The following is a 23,855-nucleotide window of genomic DNA, read 5'->3' as shown; positions in this document are numbered from 1 at the left end:
TGTTACTGTTATGACATGTATTATTTTCATAATCACAGTATGGAAAGGCTGTCTATTGTCTTTGTCAGGATGTCTGTTTCTATTCTACTCCAGTCCTGGAATTTCCTGGTGAATTCCTCTCCAAGTATTAACCAGATCTGATCCAGCTCAGTTCTTTCGAGTTTAGCCAAAGTCAGGTGTTTTCACTCGGTATGACATGTGTCTAGTAAATTAGAATATTCCTATTTGTAAAAGTGGTAAGTTATATGAGTTTGAGAAAATCTGATAAACTTGCCATCCTAAATTACAAAAGTGGTTTGTAGGAAGGAAAGAAAAGAAGGTTCTTTTCTGTCACTGAGAATTTAGGTGCAAATGATACCATATTACTCCCCCCCATTATATTAGTTTAGAAGTATCAAAAATAATGTAAGCTTTTATAAAGTTGAAATTTTCGTATTAATAGTTTTAGTGGAAGAGGTTCTTAAAAATATGCTTACGCCTATTGAACAAGCAAATAAATAAATTGTTTTTGTTCAGTGGAAAGGAAACCTGAACAGCATGGGAACTTGAGTTTATTCAAAACTGAGAAGAGGTGGAGTTGCCAAAGCCATTTTTCAAAATTAAAGGACATTCTGCAGAATGCAGAAAATGGCATTGTAAGTTCTGCAGTACTAGTAACTCATCTGTGTTGAAGATGGAACTTCAATTATCAAAGAATTATATAAAACTGCAGTTGTCCGGAACTTTACTAGAACTAGTGAATTAAAATTTATGGAATTTTTAGTCAGGTAAAAATATATTTCTTGCTTTTTTTTCTTTTATGGAAGAGCTTGCTTTTTCCCATAATATGTGGTCCTAATTAATATATAATATTTTATTTGCATGATATTTACATTATTGTAAATAATGTACTGTTAATATATTATTTATAATAGACATTAGACATTTAAGAAAACTGCATCATACACACACACTTATATACACATACATACATACATACATATACATACACACACACACATATATATACACACACATATATATACACACTACCTCCATTTCTTCCCCATCTATTTGCCAGGAATTGAGGGGGCTGGATGCCATGATCTTAGTTTTCTTAATGTTAAGCTTTAAGCCAGCTTTTGCCCTCTCCTTCTTCACCCACATCAAGAGGCTCTTTAATTCATCTTTGCTTTCTGCCATTAAAGTGGTATCATCTGCATATTTGAGATTGTTGATATTTCTCCCAGCAATCTTTATTCTAACTTTGATTCATCTAGCCCTGCCTTTCTCATGATGTGCTCTGCATTTAAGTTAAATAGGCAGGGTGACAGTATACAGCCTTGTCGAACTCCTTTCCCAATTTTGAACCAATCATTGGTTCAGTGTACAGTTCTCACTGTTGCTTCTTAACCCGCATATAGGTTTCTCAAGAGACAAATAAGATGGTCTGGTACTACCATCTCATTGAGAACTTGCCACAATTTGTTGTGATCCACACAATCAAAGGCTTTAGCATAGTCAATGAAGCAGAAGTAGATGTTTTTCTGGAACTCCTAGCTTTCTCCATGATCCAGCATATGTTGGCAATTTGATCTCTAGTTCCTCTGCCTCTTCGAAATCTTGCCTGTACTACTGGTAGTTCTCGATCCACACACTACTGGAGCCTAGCTTCACTCTTTCTGGCGCTACTAGTACTAGCCATCTGCTTTTCCCCAGTAGCATATTGGGCACCTTTTGACCTGAGAGGCTCATCTTCTGGCGTCATATCTTTTTTCCTTTTGGTATTGTCCATGGGGTTTTCATGGCAAAGATACTGGAGTGGGTTGCCATTTCCTTCTCCAGTGGATCACTTTTGTTAGAATTCTCTGCTATGACCTGTCCATCTTGGGTGGCCCTGCACGGCATAGCTCATAGTTTCATTGAGCTACGCAAGCCCCTTCGCCACGACAAGGCAGTAATCCATGAAGGCGACAGATAAATATAAGAAGATACTAACAGGTTCTTAGAAACTTCTGACTAAATTCTGTCATAATACATTTCTGTTATCTGTGCCATTTTGGAATTTAGAGCATCCAGACAAGGGTTACAGAATTAACTCCCCTTTTTTTGTATTTCATGCTAGGCTTTAAGAAATTCCTCAAGGCTTTGTTTTTTTGTTTTTTTTTAAAGGCTTTTCCACTTTTACATTTGCTTTGTTATAAACATTTTCTAGATAACTTTTTATAAAATCTGTTTTATCCTATTAAGAGAAACTTTGTATGTTTGACTTAGAGAGTGAAGGAATTTCAGTGGAGGAGGCACTGAGTGGGAGGCATATTTTAGAAAAGTTTCTGGAGAGCTCTGTTAGTTATGTTGTTGCTGAGACCCATATATCAGTGTCTGGCAGATACAATAAGAATGTCAGGGCAGTCTAAATGATAGAGGGTATTTTGGAGAGTTAAAGAGCATAGTTGTCTGGCAAGAGACTGTTTTCTTTGTTGGCAGAAAGTAGTTGCTTTATTTTAACAAGTTTTGGTATGAACATAACATAACATCAGAGTTGGAAGGGACCTTGGAGGCCTTCTAGTCCAACCCCCTGCCCAGGAAGGAAACCCTATACCCTCTCAGTCAGATGGTTATCCAACATTTTCTTAAAAATTTCCAGTGTTGGAGCATTCACAACTTCTGAAGGCAAGTCGTTCCACTTATTAATTGTTCTAACTGTCAGGAAATTTCTCCTTAATTCTATGAAGAATTAAAATGGCAATCCTGAAACTGAAGTCTTCTGACTTCCTGGGGATAATCATTTGTAAATAACTAAATACAGCCTAACTTTCGAATGAGAGAAACAGGGCAACATAATAAGCAGTTAGCTTCAGGTGCCTTTTTGGTCTTAAGTCCCATTTCTGTCAGAAGTCAACAACAGTGGGAAAGATAACATGTTCGGTATACAACTGTCACACTATTGAGCTTTATATGTCTCTTATTAATCTCTTCTTCCAGATCATAATTTTAAAAATACTTTTAGTCTGTTAATTGTTGAAATCTGTGAGAATGAATTAGGTGTGTGCACACTGTATGTATAAAATCTAGATTGTGAAGAGTCTTGCATTTGGCCACCAGGAATATTAATTGCTTTTTCTGTTACTGCAGCTACCTGATCTTCCTAGGACAGTAACTTGATGTTTTTAATTTTTTAAGAGTTGGTAATATAATATCTCAATAAGGAAAGATTTAGTTGAGTTAGTCCAAGTTGTAGACAAATGGGATTTAGATTGCACTTCATACATTACTCATATAATGGAGGAGTAATTACCTTACTCATATAATTTAGATTGCTTCTTTTTTAGAATTAAGTAACCATAATATAGTAAACTCAGCAACATTATGTTGGAATAAGTTTTATGTATGGGAGTTGGAATAAGTTTTATTTTTGTTTTGTGTAGTAGGCTTTGGTAAATAGCAGTGTCTTTCATTCTTTCAAGCAAAATTCTCAAGATTTGACCCTAATTTTGATTATTGGAAACACAGATGATGTCTTTTTATCTTATTTTATTTACCGTATATACTCGAGTATAAGCCGAGTTTTTCAGCACGTTTTTTGTGCTGAAAAGCGCCCCCTCGGCTTATACTCGAGTCTACGTCTCGATGTACTTCGGGAACCCCGCACAGGAGACGCCAGAGGCGGCGAGATCGTCCGGCGGGATTTGTCCAAGGCTGAGCAGTTCGCCGCGCGGACCTGAGCCAAGCCGGTCCCAGTCCAGCCGAACGGTGAAAGCGACATGCCGAGCGCGCTCCGCTTTCACCGCTCGCTGGACTGGGACCGCTTGGCTCGGGTCCGCAGTAACTCCGCCAGGCTGTGCCGCGAAGAAACCATTTAAAAGCCCGCCAGGGCTTTTCTTCTCCTCCGTGCTTCAGAAGTTGGGCTTTTAAATGGTTTCTTCGCGGCACAGCCTGGCGGGAGTTACTGGACGGGCGGTCCAGTCCAGCCGAACGGTGAAAGCGGAGCGGCGCTGGCATGTCGCTTTCACCGCTCGCTGACTGGGACCGCTTGGCTCGGGTCCGCAGTAACTCCGCCAGGCTGTGCCGCGAAGAAACCATTTAAAAGCCCGCCAGGGCTTTTCTTCTCCTCCGTGCTTCAGAAGTTGGGCTTTTAAATGGTTTCTTCGCGGCACAGCCTGGCGGGAGTTACTGCCGGTCGCAGTCCAGCCGAACGGTGAAAGCGGAGCGGGGCTCGGCATGTCGCTTTCACCGCTCGCTGACTGGGACCGCTTGGCTCGGGTCCGCAGTAACTCCGCCAGGCTGTGCCGCGAAGAAACCATTTAAAAGCCCAACTTCTGAAGCACGGAGGAGAAGAAAGCCCTGGCGGGGCTTTTAAATGGTTTCTTCGCGGCACAGCCTGGCGGGAGTTACTGCGGACAGCCAAGCGGTCCCAGTCCAGCCGAACGGTGAAAGCGGAGCGGCGCTGGCATGTCGCTTTCACCGCTCGCTGGACTGGGACCGCTTGGCTCGGGTCCCGCGCGGGCGGGGGAGCCGACTTTGGCCCTTTAGCAAGGAGGAAGGTGGGAGGGAAGCGGAGCTGCCGGCTGTGGCGCTCCGCTCGGAGCCGCCGCCGCCGCCGCCTGGAAGAGGGAGGAGGTGACCTTCACGCGTGGAGAGGGTGAGGGATGGGGGGGTTGAGGGGCGTGCAAGAGGAACGAGCGTGGAGGAAGAGGAGGAGGCGACGGCCCCGCTGAGACAGCGCGGCTTCTAAGACCAGCCCACGCTCCGAAGAGGGAAAGGGAGTGAGTTGGTGGGTGGCTGGGACGAGACCCCCACCACAAACACACACACAGCCGGTCGGACGGCGCGGTTCCATTCTCTACTCTCTCTCGCTCTGCGTCAAGGCGCTGGAAGGGGGCGGAGAGCGCGAAACAGCAGCAGGAGCAGCCGGCGCTCGCCTTCGCTTCCTCCTCCTCCTCCTCCTCCTTTCGTGGCGGGCTGCTTCCAAGTCTGGAAATCTGTTTTGGGAAGTGGTGGTGCAGCGCGGCAGTTCAGCCCTGTCGGCCGGGGGAAGGAGGCGGTGGATCGGATTCTCGCGCCACACCGAAGTCGGCTGGAAAGCTTGCTGCTGCTTCTTCTTTTTTGCTTCTCTCCCCCCACCCACTCTTTTCTGCTCTCTTGCAACGTTGCTGCAGCTCCTCGGCTCCTTTTCCCGGCGCCCCAGAAGGCTCGAGTTTCTGCTGCCGATTGAATACTAAAATAAAATAAAAGAGCGGAGAAGAACGGGGCGCCGCTTTTGGTGTCCGCGTCCCTGTCGCCGCCCGGCAGGACGCGTTTAAAAAAAAGGGGCGGGGGAGTTGAAAAGAGGCTGCCTCTTCGGGTTACCTCAACATCCATTCCAGAGCCGCTAAAAGAGCGGCTGCTTGGCCCGCCCTGGTTGGGGAACGGGCACAAAAAAAGGGTCCCTGGTGACCCAGATTTCATCCTAGCCCCATTGACTGGCCCCTTTGACTCGATAGGATTTAGCTGACGGGATTGTTAAACAGCGCACCTTTCTTCTGGGGAGAGAAGTCACTCTAATAAATATTGGGAGGTGTTTTCAAGGAAACATAGGGGTCCACCTTCTGCCCACAAGAAATGTAGGGAAATGCCACCATTCCCAGCCTTCTGAGCACATCAGCTTATCCTGGCAGAGGATGAGGAAAGTCGCATTTCAAAGCCTTTGGAAATCACCAGCTTGGAAAAAGCTAAATTATGTAGGGCTATTCAGCTACAACTTCGTGTTTAAGTTTTGTCTTTTGAAGCGAGATAATGATAGCTAGCTAGCTAGCTAATTAGATAGATAGATAGATAGATAGATAGATAGATAGATAGATAGATAGATAGATAGATAGATAGATAGATAGATAGATTAGAAAGAAAACAGAACAAAAAAACAGAATAATAGAGTTGGAAGGGACCTTGGAGGTCTTCTAGTCTAACCCCTGCTTACGCAGGAAACCTTATACCACTTCAAATGCTTATCCAATATCTTCTTAAAAACTTCCAGTGTTAGAGCATTCACAACTTCTGGAGGCAAGTTGTTCCACTGGTTAATTGTTCTAACTGTCAGGAAATTTCTCCTTAGTTCTAGGTTGCTTCTCTCCTTGATTAGTTTCCACCCATGCTTCTTGTCCTGCCCTCAGGTGCTTTGGAGAATAGTTTGATTCCCCCTTCTTTGTGGCAGCCCTGAGATATTGGAATGTTCCTATCATGTCACCCCTAAACTAGACATACCCAGTTCACATGCCCCGTGAGACGTCTTGCTTGCATGTCACACACACGCACCGCTCGCTGGGGAAAAAAAAAAGGATGGATGGATGGATGGAAGGAAGGAAGGAAGGATGGATTGATGGATGGGCGACCGCTTTGAGCGCAACCCTTCTCCCGCAACTAAGGGGTGTCAATGTTTTCCCCAATCCTAGGGTGTGGGGAAACAGTCATTCTTTCTTCCCCCCTAGTCTCTCCCGAGATCGCACTGCAGCGCCCATCATCCCCAGCCGGCAATCTGAGCTCGTGCCATCGATGTGGTCCTTGAACTTCCCCTCCTTGTTTCTAACCCAGCCTAGGATGGCCGGGCGTGGAGGGTATGGTGGTGGTAAACGGCCAGGAGAAAGCTTTCGCTCTTTTCGAGAGGTCCTCTTGGAAGGCTGCCTTGGAAAGGGAAAGTGGGAGGGGCAGAGATTTCTCCTCAAAGGTCCCCTTGGAAGGCTGGGTTGGAAAGGGAAAGTGGGAGGGGCAGAGATTTCTTCCTCTCGGGTCCCCTTGGAAGGCTGGGTTGGAAAGGGAAAGTGGGAGGGGCAGAGATTTCTTCCTCGGGTCCTTCTAGAGTCCTTGAGAAACTGATATCATACAAGGTTAATAAATTATACTCCTCCTCCTCATTGATGAGTTTTCATCCTGAAATTGATTGAAACATTGTACCATCATATGCTGCCATAGTATAGTGTTAACAACATCTGTAAAGATGATATATGAGCATGACACTAAGTTTTTCTATATTTCCCCCTTTATTGAAAAACTTCCATCATGCTTCTTTCTGAAAACAAAGGTCATTATAATATACCTCATTATATATTTGATTTGATGATATTTCAGTTAATAAATACCATTTAAGGTGTTAAGCTTCCTTTCTTTTTCAGCAGCAAAGTGAATTACAACTTTAAAGAACTTTATTACTTTATATTCATTTATTTTAAGTATAGATTTTAGATTTTTAAACAAATATGTTTAGAGCTTTTATATCTTTCAAGTTATTCAAATTATCCCCTCAGCAGGTATATAATGGCATCCAATTCCAATATCATGTTGGGGCTTTTGAGCAAGGGAGGAGGAACGCGAGCACCGCCTTTCGCGCTGGCATTCCGGGATTTCCCTTTGTTTAGAGCTGGGAATCTTCCTTCCCCCTTTTGCACTTTTATTGTTTTTCGTTCAAATAAATATTCATGTTATTTTACTTGGCTCTATCTTTATTTTTTACATTGACCAGTAGCTGCCTCATTTCCCACCCTCGGCTTATACTCGAGTCAATAGTTTTTCCCAGTTTTTTGTGGTAAAATTAGGTGCCTCGGCTTATATTCGGGTCGGCTTATACTCGAGTATATACGGTAATCCTTTAATGTAATATGGTTCATGGCATTCGCATAGTTAATGGTAGCCAGAAGACATTTTAGAATATTGTGTAAACTGGATGGCACCTCAGAAGACAGTGTATGCATATTCATTGTGTGTGCATTCCTGTCACAGCTTCAGTCCTATGCAGATGCCTTTTTATTTTTTATTTTTTTGAATCAGGTTGGTTAATACAATAATTAATCATAGTAGCCCTGATGCCAGATCTAAATTGAAACAATTGGTTGTTATCATTAGGACAATATTGTATGACAACTTTATTTGTTACCTTTTCAATAATTTTTGTTACCATCTAGAAGCCTTTTTAAGATTATACTTTGGATGAAGAAGTTTCCAGAATTCGATAAGGTAAACAGTTCCTACTATAATATGTCTGTGATTTATTGTAAGCTTGGATGGGATCAATTGTTAATATATAACATATTGTGAAGTTGTGTGTCTGTTGTGGACTTTCATCAACATTTGTTGCAAATTGTGTCATTAGTGATAGATAAAAGAATGGATATTTGGCAATAAATGTGTTATTTCTCAATAGCCCCTCTGAGGTTTTGCTGACAAGTTGAGATAAGCTATTTGGCAACTGTGTAAAGAGAGGAAGTGCTTTTCCAAACTGCTTCCTTCAATATTGGATCACCTTCCATCTGTGTGCCTGGCTTTGTGACTTAAAACGTGGGAAATCCTGAAAAACAAGTTTTTAAAAAAATCAGACACATAGATCACATAAAATGGAGGACTGAGATGTGACTTACAGATGAAAACTAACTGTACATGAAAAAAAGCTTGTGTTTTGTAATACACTGATGTTCAGATCTTGGTTTCTATTCATCCATTTAGAATATTTATTTAATTACATAAGTGTAGTTGTTGATATTTTAAACTGAAAAATTGAAAAAAAAATTTGCATTACTGTTTGATTGCCACACAGATCAAGAAACACAAAATATTGAGTAAATAAAAATAAAAGCATGCTCTTGTTAACTTCTCTTGATGCAAGAGGGTGATGTTATGAAAAAGCTGAACATCTCCATACTGTTTCTATTATTTCTCTCCTTAGTATGGGAGATTCTTTAGTTGATGATGTTTAATTATGTATGTTTGTCAATGGATTGGATGCATCCTACAGATTCCCTCTCTAAATATGCATCAAAGGATTGGGGAAATCTCTTGAGCTGGGATCCCCAGTGTTGCTCCTAGCATTCTGTCCAACATGCACATTGTCACCTAGGAGGCTTCCTGATCTTCATTTTATTTTTCAGATTCTTTAAAGAAAAGAAAAGGGTAAGCAAAATATCATTTTCAAGGATAACATGTATTTCTGGTTATGCCTATGGGTCCCAGATAAGGCTGGCCAGGCATAAGTCAAATGTACACTGAAATGGAGAACATCTTGGGAAACCGAAGTATATAATTACAGATAGAATTTTAGTAGTTTGGATTCTACTAAATGACTGTTTTGTGACTGCTCACTGACATTTTGAAAAAGTGCTCATGGCACACTGAATATTCTACGTTTGTTACCAATACTACTCACAATGGGAACCTATGCTGTAGAAGAAGTATGACAGATGCATGAAAGGGATGCCAGTGAAAGAGAGTGAGACCAATTATACATTTCATCAGTAGAAATTGACTCCCCCCCTCCAGTTCATATTTACTTTTTGAAATTTTCAATTTGTAATATTTCATGGTTTTATAAAAGAAATACTGACCATGTTAAGGAAGCTAATTCTTTTTCCAATAAAAGTACATAATTTACCTTAACAATTTTCATATTTTTTAAATATAAACAATATAACTGTTTAGCTGATTTATTCTGCACACAGTTACTTTGGTTAAACATAACAAAATCTGTACAGTAATAAGTAAAAACCTGAATTTTGCCTTATTCTTCTTTAACATTACGCAGGGCTTTAATTAAAACTTAGCACTTTATGTCATTGATATCCTGTAGCAAATAAAGGATGGAATAGTATGTCCATCCTTGATCTGTCAGCAGCTTTCAGTACCATCAGTATCCATAGGGGTTGACTTTGTAATGGTTCTCCTTTCTCTGTGGCTTCTTTCAATCAGCATTGATGGAGTGACAGCTCACACCCACAGTCTCTTACTTATGGGATGCCATGGGACTTAACTCTCCCGTGCTGCTTGACTGTGATGACACCAATTATACGTCACAACCTCAGACCATGCAAGTGATGCTGATAAAATCCTGATTCACTGCCTGAAGGATATGTATGGTTGTATGGGGCTGCATGAAGTTCAGTTCTGGCATGATGTGTTTATTTGGTGTCTGGTTCTGGGAAAGCTTCTTTTTTGTGGTAGGGGATGTTGTGCTTCCCTGTGCAAATCTAATGCACAGTTCGGGGGTTCTCTTGGCTTCAACACCTCCTGCTTGAAGAGGAGGTATCAGCTACTACCCAAGAGTGTCTTTACACAGTTTATCTGTGCCCGTTGCAACCATTCCTGGCCTGGAAGGCCCCCTAAAACAGCACTTATGTCTTGATCACTTCTAAATTAAATTACTGGTGCAGTGTACTCTACAAGGGGTTGCTCTTGAAAACTACCAGAGTTGCTTAGAAAGGGAGATGGCCAGCATGTAAATTTAATTAATAAATCCTTGGAAGCTACTTGTAGTCCAAAATGCAGCGCCACAGGTAGTGATGAATGTACCATGGTATGTGCATTGGTCCATATCTCTTTGTGAGCTGCACTGGCTGCCATTGGCTTCTGGGTGAAATTTAAGGTGTTGGTTATCACCTATAAAGTCCTTTATAAAATAAGATCTGGCTACTTTAGGGACTACATGTCTCCTTTATGTTCCTTCCTCCAGTTAGGATGGTTTCAGTGGGCACACTCCAGATTTTGTAAATTAAGCATTTTCATCTTTACCAGGAACTATTGATTCTCACTGATGACTTCTATCCTGTAGAATAATATTTCCTTGGGAATCCATTCTGCACCCACTCTACTGAATTTCTGCAAATTATTAAAAATCTGGTTGTTCTTCCAGGTATTGGGCTGGGTGGTGTCTAAGTCCTTTGTTTGTTAGTTCTGTCTTCTGGTCAGCTATATTCTTTTTCTTTTGATTTTTAATATCTACTTTTAAAAAATAAATAAATAAATTATTATATGCCCAGAATTTCTGTGGAGTCCAGAAACCTTGGGATTGAAATAAACTCTCTTTTGCTTCTTTCTGTACATAGTATTAATTTATTGTTTAGAGTTAATGAAAATAAGGTCATTATGTATTGGTGGGTGGCTAATGTTACAGTTATAGTTCAAATATTTTTTTTATATAAAAAAATTTTTATTTCCATTTTCCAACATCATATTTATGTACAGTCTGTTATCCATCATTAATCATTAATTTTTATTTATTGCTGATTCGGGCCTGCACGACTGCCACTTCCTTTCTTCACCACTTCCCTCTACCCTCTACTACTTTCCCCTCCTTCATCTCCTTCACTTTATTACTTCCTCTCCTCCTTCTCCACTCCTCCCTTCTTCCACCCTTTCTAACCTTCTTATTCCCCTCCTCCTTCTCAACTCTTTCCTACCTACTTTCTTCCCCCCTTCTTCCCTCCTTCTACTCCTTCTACTCTCCCTTTCTTTCTGAAATGGCAGTTGGGCAGCCCCAATATCATTTCAAATTTTAATTTCATATCTTCAATCATTACTGTACATTAATAACCAATCCATGTATCATTTTCCCCCCTTTCCCCCCTCCCCCCCCCCCCGGACTTCCCAGAGCAAATACCGGATAGTATGACCAACAATCACAAGCTAAAGTATACAAAATATACATAAACTCCCACCCCTCTCTAAAACTTTAAATCCCCTCACAATAAAAATAAAGAGATAAGAAAGAATAATAAAAAAGAAAAAGAACAATACCAATACAATCATCCCTTCACATATTACTTCTTCTTACAGTCCATTTTTAAAATTAGTCCATCTTCTCAAATTCAAATTTTCTTCACTTGTATATTCCTTCAAATTTCATAAGTCCATTTCTTAAATTACAGTCCATCTTCTCGAGCTCAAATTTTCATCACTTATATATTTCTTCCATTGTCATAACATTTATTGTCCGATCTTCCAATATTACTCCATCAGTCAAATATCATTACGAGTAAAGTCTCTTAGATACAATATTTCCAACTTAACTTCATAACTTTTACTGTCTATAAATGTATCAATTAAAACGAATAAATATTTAAGTTACATCCACAATATAACAGTAAACAATTAACATCATTACATCCACAACATTATCTAAATTCATAAATTTTACTTTCCATCCTTCACAATTAAATAATATCATCCCATAGGGTTATACCTTACAAATAACAAATAACAGAATATAATATATAGGATATAAATCCTATAATTTATATCCTAAACAAATCAATTCTAGAAATTAACCATAATCATCATATTCACATCTTAAACATTCCCCCCCTCTCCTATTCTATTTTCCATCATCTCCAAACCAGTTAACTTAGCATCTAACAACAAAGGATTCCCACTCTTTAAAACGTTAATATAGAAATGTCTTGCTTTCATAACTGTACTAAGAAAATACTTTCTACCTCTAAAATTCACTGACAAACCCATTGGAACTTCCCATCTAAAATATATCTGATGTTTCTTAAACTCATCCACTAAAAAAGCAAATTCTCTTCTCTTTTTTAACATTTTAGGAGGAATTTCCTTCATCATTTTTATATCTTGTCCCAATATTTGAAATTTATTTTTATAAAAGGCTTGCAAGATTTCATACCTAACCTTTTTAGTTGTAAAATAAATAACCACATCCCTCGGTAATCTATTTTGTCTTGCCCACCAAGAATTAACACGATAAATTCTTTCAATAGTAATCTCAAAGTCTTCTGGCTCCACACCCTTTATCTGAGCAAAAGCTTGCATAAAAATGTCTTTTAAATTTTCCTTCCTACTTTCCCTCAACCCCCTCACCCTTATAGCATATTCCATTAATCTATTTTGTAATATTACTCTTCCTTCATCTGCCCTATCTACCTTTGCCTGTATATCTTCCATCCTATTATCTAAGTTCCAATTGTTTTGATTCTTTTGAATTTCCTCTATTTTCCTTTGAAACTCTAAATTAGCTTTATTAATTTCTTCCAAACTATCCTCCATCTGAATACAAGAGCTTAATATTTGCGCAATTGCATCCTTTACCATTTTCATTTCCCTCTTCTGCTCTTCCACCATTTTCTTAAAATCCAACATCTCTTTCTCTATTTCATCAAATTTTTGATCTATTTCTGAAAAACGAGTCTCCAGAAACGCCTGTAAAAAATTTCTTAATTCTTCTTTAATTTCTTCTTTTAATTTTCATATCTGAACTGAAGAAATTTCAAAGTTTTTAGTGGCTTTTGGTACTATTTGCTTAAAAGCCATTTTTTAAAATATATAACCTACCCAGTAACAGAGGACAAAAAGGGGTTAAAAAGGAAAGATTCAAAAAACTTTTCTTCTAAATCACTATAATCCCAAAGAAGAAGAAGAAATATAAATCATAAAATTCTCATTTCTTCCATTTAGTCAGTATCTTCTTATATATCTCCTAGTTCCACACTAGCTGTTAATAAGCATTTCCTTAACTTTCGTTTCCAATGCACAAATCGCCATTTGCTTGCATTCCACCAAATGCCATTTGCATTCTTCTCTCCTATCTTCACAACAAATGTATCCTCTATTAGGGGCTTGCAGTCTTCTTACAAACAAATGCTAGAACTCCAGTTTCTGCTCTGTCCCCGTTACAATCCATCACAAATCAATTTCTGCTGCGGAGATTGGACGCTACATTTTTTCCTGCCAAAAGGCAGATGCCCTCCGAGTCTGGAGCTTTTTTCAGGCTTTGGAAGGAGCACTCCCCTCAAGCCTCCAGAAACTTTTCTGGGGCTTCTCTGGGTGGCTCAGCTTCTCTGGCCTGAATGCTCATCTCTCCCTCTTTGCCCGAGGGGGAGATTTACAAGCTGCCGGACAGCTGACTGACGCTGTCCTGGCAACTCTACAGACTACGGGGTTAGCAGTTTAAAAAAGACTGCCATCAACGAAGCGGAGCCAAACCAGAAGCCCAGTTCAAATATTTTTGACTGTTATAAAACCTAAAAGCAAAATGACATAATGTATGTTACTAGTTTTGATAATTAGATACAGTTAGTCATATTGCTATTTATAAGGTAGTGGGGTAAAATCTGGAAACCCACATGCTTGTTTACATGGCTATGTTGAATAGAAAGAATTCAAGTTAGAAAGCAAGCTGACCATTTCTTATGCAAATTTGCTACACTTTTTATCAGGGCTCTATGTTTAGAAAAGCAGAATTTAGATATTTACAAATAAATATTAGTAACAAGGGCAATCATTCTGATTCTTGTGACTACCTATCTCACACAATGATGCTACGTGGCTCACAGTTGCCAGAAAAAAAATATCAATATCATAAAACACTTCATACTGGAGGGGTTCAGATGGGAGGTGACTAAGGTGTGAGTATATAAAGTATCAAATTGGCATATAAGATGGGAGGTGACTAATAGCCACAGCTTTTACCTGCTCATTGAACAGAGCCAAGAAGGATCACCAAATTATACATGAGTTCTGCCTGCCAGCCTGTTAAGAAATAGAGCTGTTTAGTTCCTGGAAATGGAAGATTCTAGAATTGGAAGCCATTTGGTTTTGCTCAGGATCAGCTTAAGCCTGATCCTTCTCATCTAGATCCTCACAACCTCCAGGCACTGAGCCTGGATTTCCGTGGCAGACAGAGAATGAGATATAAAGGTGGGGTATCACATTTATGACACCTGACCCTGTACTACCCTCACCCAAGAGTCTGTGGAAAAGAAGTGGAGAGAATGTGAAGCCCTGTGGAATTCTACAATAGGTGGTTCTTAGGCCTTTCCACTTCTATCAACACCAGCTGAGATCAGCCCTGGAGGATGAACATAATGCCTCTCACTTTTGACCTAGACTTAGTTAGAAAGATATTATGAACCATCTATTTGGGACTTGATTTTAAAAACTTGATTCATTTTTCAGACAATCAGTAGAATAGGGAGCTATTTTTGTTAATCTATACCATGTACAGGAAGGGCTATAAGAATCTGCTCTAAAGAGCTATAGGATCTTCTGAAATATCACTAGAGGTAATGCTGGGAACTACAGGGGGAAATGGAAATAGTTTCCTCCTTAATACATAGGAGCATCTGGTTGGTGGAGCAGATGCTCACATCTGAAAGAAGGAGCTTGTTGAGGGGATCCAACACAGGAGGTGCATCTGTAATCTGGAAATCATTTTCATCATATAGATTTATTTAATCTCTTGAGTTTTTTCAAAAATAAGTTTTAAACAAGGTAGACACGTAAGAAAATCAAAATCCATAAAAGATAGAATCCGAACCTTTCAAAGTTCGTCCTTCCCACAGCAGTTTTTTGACTGCTTAAAGTCATTGGTAAATCTTAGGCATTTTGTTGCATTTGTTAGCAGTTAGCCTGTATTAGATAGAACAGGATTTGCCACCAGAGTTACCTGCTTTTCTTGTTGCTGTTGTTGTCATCTGGATTGCCTGGTTAGGGCTAAAGTACTAAGACACACCTGATGACTTCTATGAATAATTTAAATAATGGAAGTCCAGTTCTAATGCAGGCTGACTTCTAGTGAGTGGCTCATTAGTTGAAGATGTATACAGAATGTTAGTAACAGAATAGCAGAATGACATGTAAAAGAACTGCAATTAACGAAGCTATATGAATGTGCAGTTGACATCTGCTGTTATATTTTGCCTTGGCAAGTAGCTGGTCTTGTTAGATTTAGAAGCGAAGCAAAGTTAGGCCGATTTAGGAACTGAGACAACTAGGAAATTCCCATACCAGAAGTAAGCAATGATGAACCACTTCCATAGCATTGGCAAGAAAACTGCCCAGATATATCTATGTAGTCATCAGGAGCTGAACTTGACTGAAAAGAGATTCCACTTTTAGTTAACCTTATACTTGGAAATAAAATCAAACTGAGCCTTCAGGATTCTACATAGCAGCGAGTATTCATTTTAATATGTAATCAAAAACTCTTTTTTGACTGAGTTCTTGTGTTCTTCAATGCGTGCACTTATTCTTCTGTTGGTTTGTCCGATGTATGTGGTGGGGCAGGCGGTGCATGGGATTTCATATACTCCTTGATTTTCTAACTCAATTTTGTCTTTGGGGTTTCTTAGGATGGTGGATATTTTTTGGTTTGTGCAGAATGCTGTCTTGATGTTATGTTTGTAGAGGATCTTGCTGATTTTGTCTGTGGTGCCTTTTATATATGGAAGGAGGGCTGTGCCGTTTTCTTGTTCTCTGTCTTGGGTTTTATAACTCAGTTTAATAACTCAGTCAAAAAAGAGGAACCAACTTCTTCCCTGGTCCAACACCTTAAAGCCACAGGACATGATATTGATTTTAAAAAGACCAGAACTATCGCCAAAACTGAACACTTTAACAACAGAATAATCAGAGAAGCCATTGAGATAGAAAAACGCCCACACAGCATGAACAAACGAGATGATACCTCCCGCCTACCAGCCATTTGGAAACCCGCCCTTATTGACAAACGAGTCCTTAACACGAGGAATGACACCAGACCCACACTCACGAGGTTCACACAGGATGTCACCACCACACATCCACCCAGAAAGCAGACCCAAACCCACACTGATCAGGAAGCACGACCAAGGACCAGAAGCCAGACCGCAGCTGCAACATTAGCCATTTCAAACCCCTCCAATCCATACATGCAGCAGACTGACTACTACCACTACGAAGATGTAGCACGACCACGACCACGAAGCCAAACAGCAGCAGTGCAGCTCACCAGCTCAAAGCCCCCTGCAACTCAGACTAGTCTGAGCACAACCAAGCCCCCACCCAAACAGGACGCACCCCCAGCCAATCAGAACATAAAAAACCCCCATCAATCAGAGCACAATAGCTCCCACCCAATCAGTTCAAACCCCACTAGCAGTTAAAGGAAGAAACAGCTGCAATCACATTGCTCCCAGAAGCCTGAAGCTGAAGCCTGAAGATGACGAATGAGACTTGCCGAACGTCGCCAAGACACTTCAATTTCTGGGAGAAAACCGAATAACCAAAGACCTACATACAAACACCGCGAAAACCTCAGAAAACAAACATACATACATACATATATATATATGTATGTATATATATATATATATATATATATATATATATTTGTTTTCTGAGGTTTTCACGGTGTTTGTATATAGGTCTTTGGTTGTTCGGTTTTCTCCGTAAAATTGGAAATGTCTTGGCGACGCTTCATCTGTCATCTTCAGGCTTCAGCTTCGTGCTTCTGGGAGCAATGTGTGATCGCAGCTGTTTCTTCCTTTAACTGCTAGTGGGTTTTGAACTGATTGGGTGGGAGCTTGGCTGTGCTCTGATTGGATGGGGGTTTTCTGTGCTCTGATTGGCTGTGGGGTTGTCGTGTGTTGGTGGGGGCTTGGTTGTGCTCAGTCTAATGAGACTTCGTCGAAACGTCGCCAAGACATTTCCAATTTTACACGGGAGAAAACCCGAACAACCAAAGACCTATATATATATATATATATATATATATATATATATATATATATATATATATATATATATATATATATATATATATATATATACATACACACACACACACACACACCCTGCTTTTTTCTTGCCTATGTCACATCATGCATCTATTTTGTGAATGGCTATTGTTAATAAGTTAATTATTATTATGTCTGCTTACCTTTGGTTTTGCTCCGTATGTGAACACATACATATTTGTGCCTCAAAGCTATATGTCATGCAACAGATGCAACTGATGAAAGTATGGTGAAATTAAAAGATACAATCAATGTCTTTAAGATATTACAGAGTTGATTGTTATATGTTTGCCTAATGATGTTGGAATGACCTCAGATTTATTACAGCATTTCATTATATTTCTAAAAACCTTGAAAGGTAAAACATATTGTAAGTACTTTTCATTCCAATAAGCTGAAGTGATTTACTCTCCCTTTTAAAATGTGGCCTTACTGCTCTTTTCCCATAGTACCGCCAAACTTTCCTCCTTCTGGATTATGTCAGGGACTATATTTTGCAGCAGTGCTTTTTATACCAACTGGAGCACTTGGGTGGAGCAAATTGGCAAGCTGTGCAGTCGCTTCCTGTATTTGGGCAAATGTGCTTATGCACAATCACCTGATTATAACTTTGCTATAGAAGGAGGGGAAAATAAACAGCAGATTCTTCTGCTCCTCCTTTCTAAAATAAAAAATAAAAAAATGCACGTAATGTTATAAACATGGATTTTTGGGAGCAGCAGCCTTATATTTTGGGACATTTAAGAATGTTGCCCACAATCCAACATGTAGTTAAGCATGCTTAACTCTCTGCCTTTTGTTGATAGTTCAACTTACAAATAAATAGCGTAAATATTTATTATAAAACTATTTTTTTTAAAAAAAAAGTTAAATCAGGACTTTTGAAATATTTTTTTTACTCTTTGATTAACATTAAACTCACTTATTCTAAATCTACTTAAGCAGCTTTTATCCTGCAGCAGCCCTGCTCCCCCTCCCCTCATGCTGTGTATGCTCATAGTTATTACAAGTTCTTAATAGCTGAATATAGAAATAAATAATTTCTTTATGTGATTCCTACTTTTGGAGTGATATTGGGAATATAAGGAATTCAAGTACAAGATAATTTAAGAACCTGACTTTTGATATGCAGAATTAGATGTAGAAGCTTGATTTTAAAATGTGACATTATCATGAAAAGTGAACAAAAGCGAAGGACAGTATAGAAGTATATAAAGAAAAAATTCTCTCCCACCCCCCTCCTTGCTTATACTCAGTGTGAAATTGCATTGCCAGCTCCTAAGACATGTTAATTTTCAATTTGGATAGCTAAGCGTTATTAAACATTACTATTCTAAAGACAGCTATCTTTACCAGTGACTTTCTTTTTGCTTCTGCTTTGTTGATAACTGGATTGTAAAATATCCCAGCAGGATAAATCACATTCTTGCTTAGCAGATTGTGGCTAGCTATTGATTTTCTTTATTAATTTTCAGATCACAACTGAAAAGTAAATAATAATAATAATAATAATAATAATAATAATAATAATAATAATAATAATAATAATAATAATAATAATAATAATAATATTTTAATTTGTATACCGCCCTTCTCCCGAAGGACTCAGGGCGGTGCACAGCCAGAATAAAATATATATCCTTGTTTGCTATAGTTCTCAAAAGGAATATAGGAAATGTAATGGCGAAAGAACATTGATTTTGTTTTTCTACTAGGAGTTCCAAGGAAGTTCATATAGTTGACTCCTGAAAAGAAATGTTCATATTTATTAATATCTTGAACAATCTAATAAAAATAAAGGAGTGATAAAATTGGAATAAGTTGCAATTTGATAACACACACCTAGCTATTTCAGTTCAAAAGTAGACAAAAATAATCCCTAAAGGTGTTTGATTTCAGATGTTTTTGTAACAGAATAAAGCTTGAATATATCTCCAGCCTTTTTCTAACAAATAATCGACCTAGTAAGATTTAGGGAGGGGGAGCTATAAAAATAGTTTTCAATAAGTACTCTATACTTGTGGAATAACTTTTCCTTGAAAATGCACTCTTCTTAATGGCATTAAGGAAGGTAGTCAAAATAGAACTGTTTCAAAGGATGCTTCAATCTGTGATGATATTAAGGTGGTTTATATTTAACATTTAAATTTATTGAACTGTAAATTACAAGTAATATATATTTTTTATCAAATTTTGAAACTGCCCATTTTCCTCACAGAGGGTTTCTGGGTGATGTATAAATAATGTTAACTGCCTCATTAAATAATATTTTAGTTATGACTGTATAAGTGGCTTTGGGGTGGATAACACTATTACTCCCCAAAACTTAAAACAACAAAGGTGAAATGGGCTGTTAAACCCCTTAAATTGGGGCTTCCGGTTTGGCTCCGCTGTGTTAATGGCGGCGATTTCAGTCCGCCCGTTCTTTGTGATTCTGTGAGAGCTGTTTAGACAGTGCTAATCTTCTGTCAACAGCTCGTAAATCTCTGCCCTCGGGCAAAGAGGGGGAGATGAGCATTTGAACTGAAGTTTGAGCCCCCAAGAAAAGCCCCAGAATGATTTCTGGTGGTTTGATGGGAAACGCTCCTTCGATAGTTCAAAAAAAGCTCCAGAGTCCAGAACGCCTCTGCAAAAGCAGAGCAAAACGCAGCGTCCATCTCCGTGACTGAAGAGGATTACTGATAAATTGTCAACACGGAAAGAATCGAAAGCAGGAGGGCTGGCATTTGTTTGTAAGATGATTTTAACTCCCTGACAGAGAAGTTATTTGAAGAGTGGAGATGAAGAAAGATGGTGTTTTGTTTTTTGAAAGTGAAAGCTAAGGAAATGCTGATTACAATTGCTGGTGTGGAACCTCTAAGAAGAAAATAACAAGATTTTTTTTTTCTAAATGGAATTCTTTTTTTTTTTTTTTTAAATCTATTTCTTTTTTTATTATCTTTTTTTTACAGTGTTTAAGAAGAAAAATTTATTGGGTTTTTTTTTCTTTTTATTCCCTCCCCCCTTTTTTTCTTCTTCTTCTTCTTGATATTACTTAGTTTAAAAATGGCTTTTAAGCAAAGAGATTTAACCACTTCTAAATTATTGGAAATATCTTCACTTCAGGTACGGAAATTGAAAGAAGATATTAAAGACAGTCTAAGGAATTTTTTACAGGAGCTTATGGAGGCTCATCTTTCAGAAATAGATCAAAAATTTAATGAAATGGAGAAAGAAATACTGGATTTTAAAGATTTGGTGGAAGAGCAGAGTAAGGAGATGAAAAAATTAAAGGAATCAATTACTCCATTATTGTTATCTAGTACACAGACAGAAGAAAGACTGAATGAATTTAACCAAATTAATTTAGATTTGCAAAGGAAAATAGATGAAGTTCAAATTAATTTGAATTTAGAAAATAAAATAGATGATATTCAGGTTAAGGCTGATAAGGCAGAGGAAGAAAGGGTTATATTACAATATAAATTAATGGAATATGCTATAAGGGTAAGGGGTTTAAGAGAATTTAAAGAGGAAAATTTGAAAGAGATTTTTATTCAGGCCTTTGCCCAGATAGAGGAATGGAACCAGAAGATTTTGAAGTTAATATTGAAAATTTTATCGTGTTAATTCCTGGTGGGCAAGGCAGAAGTGTTTACCGAGAGATGTGGTTATTTATTTTACAAATAAGAGGATTAGGTATGGAATTTTGCAAGCATTTTATAAAAATAAATTTCAAATATTAGGACAAGATATAATAATGATGAAGGAAATTCCTCCTAAAATGTTAAGAAAGAGAAAAGAATTTGCCTTTCTGGTGGATGAGCTTAAGAAACATCAGATATATTTTAGATGGGAGGTTCCAGCAGGTTTAACACTGAATTATAAAGGAAGAAAGTATTTTCTCAATACAATTTGTAAAGCACGAGATTTTTATACTAATGTATTAAAGATTGGGAATTCTTTGTTAACAGATGTTAAGTTGAATGGTGAATAGATGGTTGAAAATGTGTAAGATAGAAGAAGGGGAGGGAGAATGTTTAATTTTATTAAATATGATTATGGTTAATTTTTGTAAATTAACAATAAGTGGATATAAATGTGTAATTTTAGGGATACTATATGATATATTAAAGGTATAAAGGAATAGGAAGATGGAATATTGTTTAATTTTGGAGGATAGATAGTAAAATTTAGGAACTTGGATTAAATATTATATTTAAGAGATGGATGTAATGTTAATTAGAATGTAATTGTTATAATAGATATATTGTGGATGATATAGGTGTAATTTTAACAATGTTATTTGACATAAGTAAGGTAAAGTGAAGATTTTAATTATTACAATTGACACTTTGGATATTTGTAATATTATTTGTTGTATATATAAATGTTAAAGATGTGAAAAGATGGACTATTGCTTACCCCTGAAGGTTGGACAGAAAAATTAAAGAAACTAAGTTGGAAATATGAACTATTTTTGAGAGATTGCTAAGGGAAGAAAGACATTTTAGAAGAAACCTTGGTGAATATTGGAAGATGGAACGTTGTTTTGATATTGATTGATGAAGGTTGGATACGTACTTTATTCAAGAATAAACACTAACTCAATTGGAAACTTTGAGAATTCTAGGAGTGGAATGGTCTGATATATAATGGAGTGGAAGAAAAGTATCTTCTTTGTCTTTGGAAGGAGTGGAGGTTTTAAGGAACGACTATGGATTATGATTTGTGCTAGATTTTAATTTTGTTGTTAGTTTTATACCCTGTACTCGGTTCTCGGAAGTCCTGGGGGTGGGGGAGGAAGGGAAGGGAGGGGAGGGGTAGAAAATGGATTGATAGTTAATGTACAAAGATGATTGAAGATGTATAATTAATGTAAGATCGGACCTGCCTGGTTACTACTTTAGAATGAAGGGAAAGAAGGAGTAGAAGAGAGAAGGAGGAAAGAGAAGAGGAGGAGGAGGAAAGGAAGGAAGGAAGAGGGAAGAGGAGAAGAAAGGAATAGGGAGGAAAGAGGAGAGGATGTAGATAAGAGAGGGGGAGGATGGTTATGGAAAGTAGAAGAAGGTAAAGAAGGAGAGTAAAAGGAAAAGGAAGGGGGTGGTGACCAGGCAGATCCGATTAATTGTATATGAGGGTACATTAAATATGTTATTGGATATGTTATTGGATAAGAATGTCAAAATAAAACTTTTTAAGACAAAAAAAAAAAAACCCCTTAAATTGGAAAGTTTGTCATATTCAAATGAGAGTTTTCAAACACCAAGAGATCAGTCTTCCATATATTGAAGATGTACGGTAAAATATATTTACTAGAGACTCGATGTGATTAATATACCATATTTTTCGGAGTATAAGATGCACCCGAGTATAAGACGCATCTTAATTTTTGGGGAGGAAAACAAGGAAAAAAGAATTCTGCTTCTGCCTACCAGCGTCAAGATCAGCCATGTGCAGACTTCCACTTGATTTTGATAATGAGCAGCACAGATCTTTTTATCTGTTTAAAACAAACCCTATAACTCTACATACGTTTAACTGGAATGAATGGGGTGGGGGATGATTTTCATTGGGGCAGAAGAGGAACTTGGCACCGAAGGCTCTGCTCCCGAGATGTCCCTATCTTCCTACCTATAGCTCTGGGGGGAGGGTCGGAGCATAGCCTGAGGAACAAACCTCTTCAGGATGGTGGTGGGGGGGAATCTGCCCAGCAGCTTCAGCAAATAAGGCGGGCCCCATGGTTTGCGGCTGGTCGCCCCTCTGGCCGCCCAGCGGGCAGCTCAGGCCAGACAATGATCGTGATGACTTCACTCCCCAGAAACGTGAGGAGCCACTGCTGCTGCCACCGCCTAAGCTTTCTCTACGCCCAGGAGCTGAGCTGAGCCGAGCGGGAGCCGTGAAATGTCACTCCTTTCCAGCCACCGCTGCCCATTGGCCCGATTCCCCAGTGCAATTTTCAGAGCTGCGTTTCAGGCAGCCAGTTGCAGCGGCAATGTGCAGCGGGGAATGGGGAACCATTTTGGATTCGGGGAGGGGATCGCACCGCTGCAGCCTGAAAATGCTCCTTCCCATTGCACATTGCAGAGCCGTGCACCCTTATCTTCCTCCTCAGCAGACTCACCTTTTTCCTCCTGGCCAGATCTGCCACCTAAAATGCGAAGCACTTCTTTTGCCTCTGCACACCTCACTTTTGAAATCAGGAAAGGGATCATGGGTCTGCTGCCTGAAAACACTTTCCTTTGGAATCGGGAAATCCTGAATATAATAATGAATAATAAAAGTTACAGATAAACATGTTTTTCAGGGTAAGCTTTAAAATAGGTTATAGTTTCTTCCAACTGAATTATCACCTATTACTAAGATACTGGTTATTTCCTTAATCTTTATCTACCCTTTACAGCAAACAAATTTAGAGTGAACAGTTTTCCTGTTCGGAAGTGAGAAGAATATCATATGTGTGGAACCCCATCCTGTCTGTAATTCTGTTTGTAAACTAAAACAGCCTTTCACTCATTTTCTATTTCATTTTCTCCTATTCAAAAGACCTTTCAAGTGTATGTAGTACAGTTCTGATTGTCCAGTCTTAGC

The 23,855-nt window shown here is 38.7% G+C and overlaps 1 protein-coding gene and 1 long non-coding RNA gene across 2 annotated transcripts in view; one reads left to right on the top strand and one right to left on the bottom strand.

The window, feature by feature from the left end:
• Window positions 1-23,855, top strand: part of MOB2 (MOB kinase activator 2) — a 139,886-nt gene that overhangs the window by 53,007 nt on the left and 63,024 nt on the right. The window lies entirely within an intron of this gene.
• Window positions 18,843-23,568, bottom strand: LOC131185290 (uncharacterized). Its single transcript, XR_009152117.1, has 2 exons — window positions 23,389-23,568; window positions 18,843-19,030 (listed from the first exon to the last, which is right to left on the bottom strand). It is a non-coding gene; the product is annotated as an uncharacterized LOC131185290 (long non-coding RNA).

The sequence above is a fragment of the Ahaetulla prasina genome, chromosome 1 (assembly GCF_028640845.1).
Source record: "Ahaetulla prasina isolate Xishuangbanna chromosome 1, ASM2864084v1, whole genome shotgun sequence".
NCBI classification, from domain to species: Eukaryota; Metazoa; Chordata; class Lepidosauria; order Squamata; family Colubridae; genus Ahaetulla; species Ahaetulla prasina.
Note: the sequence above shows the minus strand (reverse complement) of the source record. Positions and strands in the feature narration are given on the sequence as shown.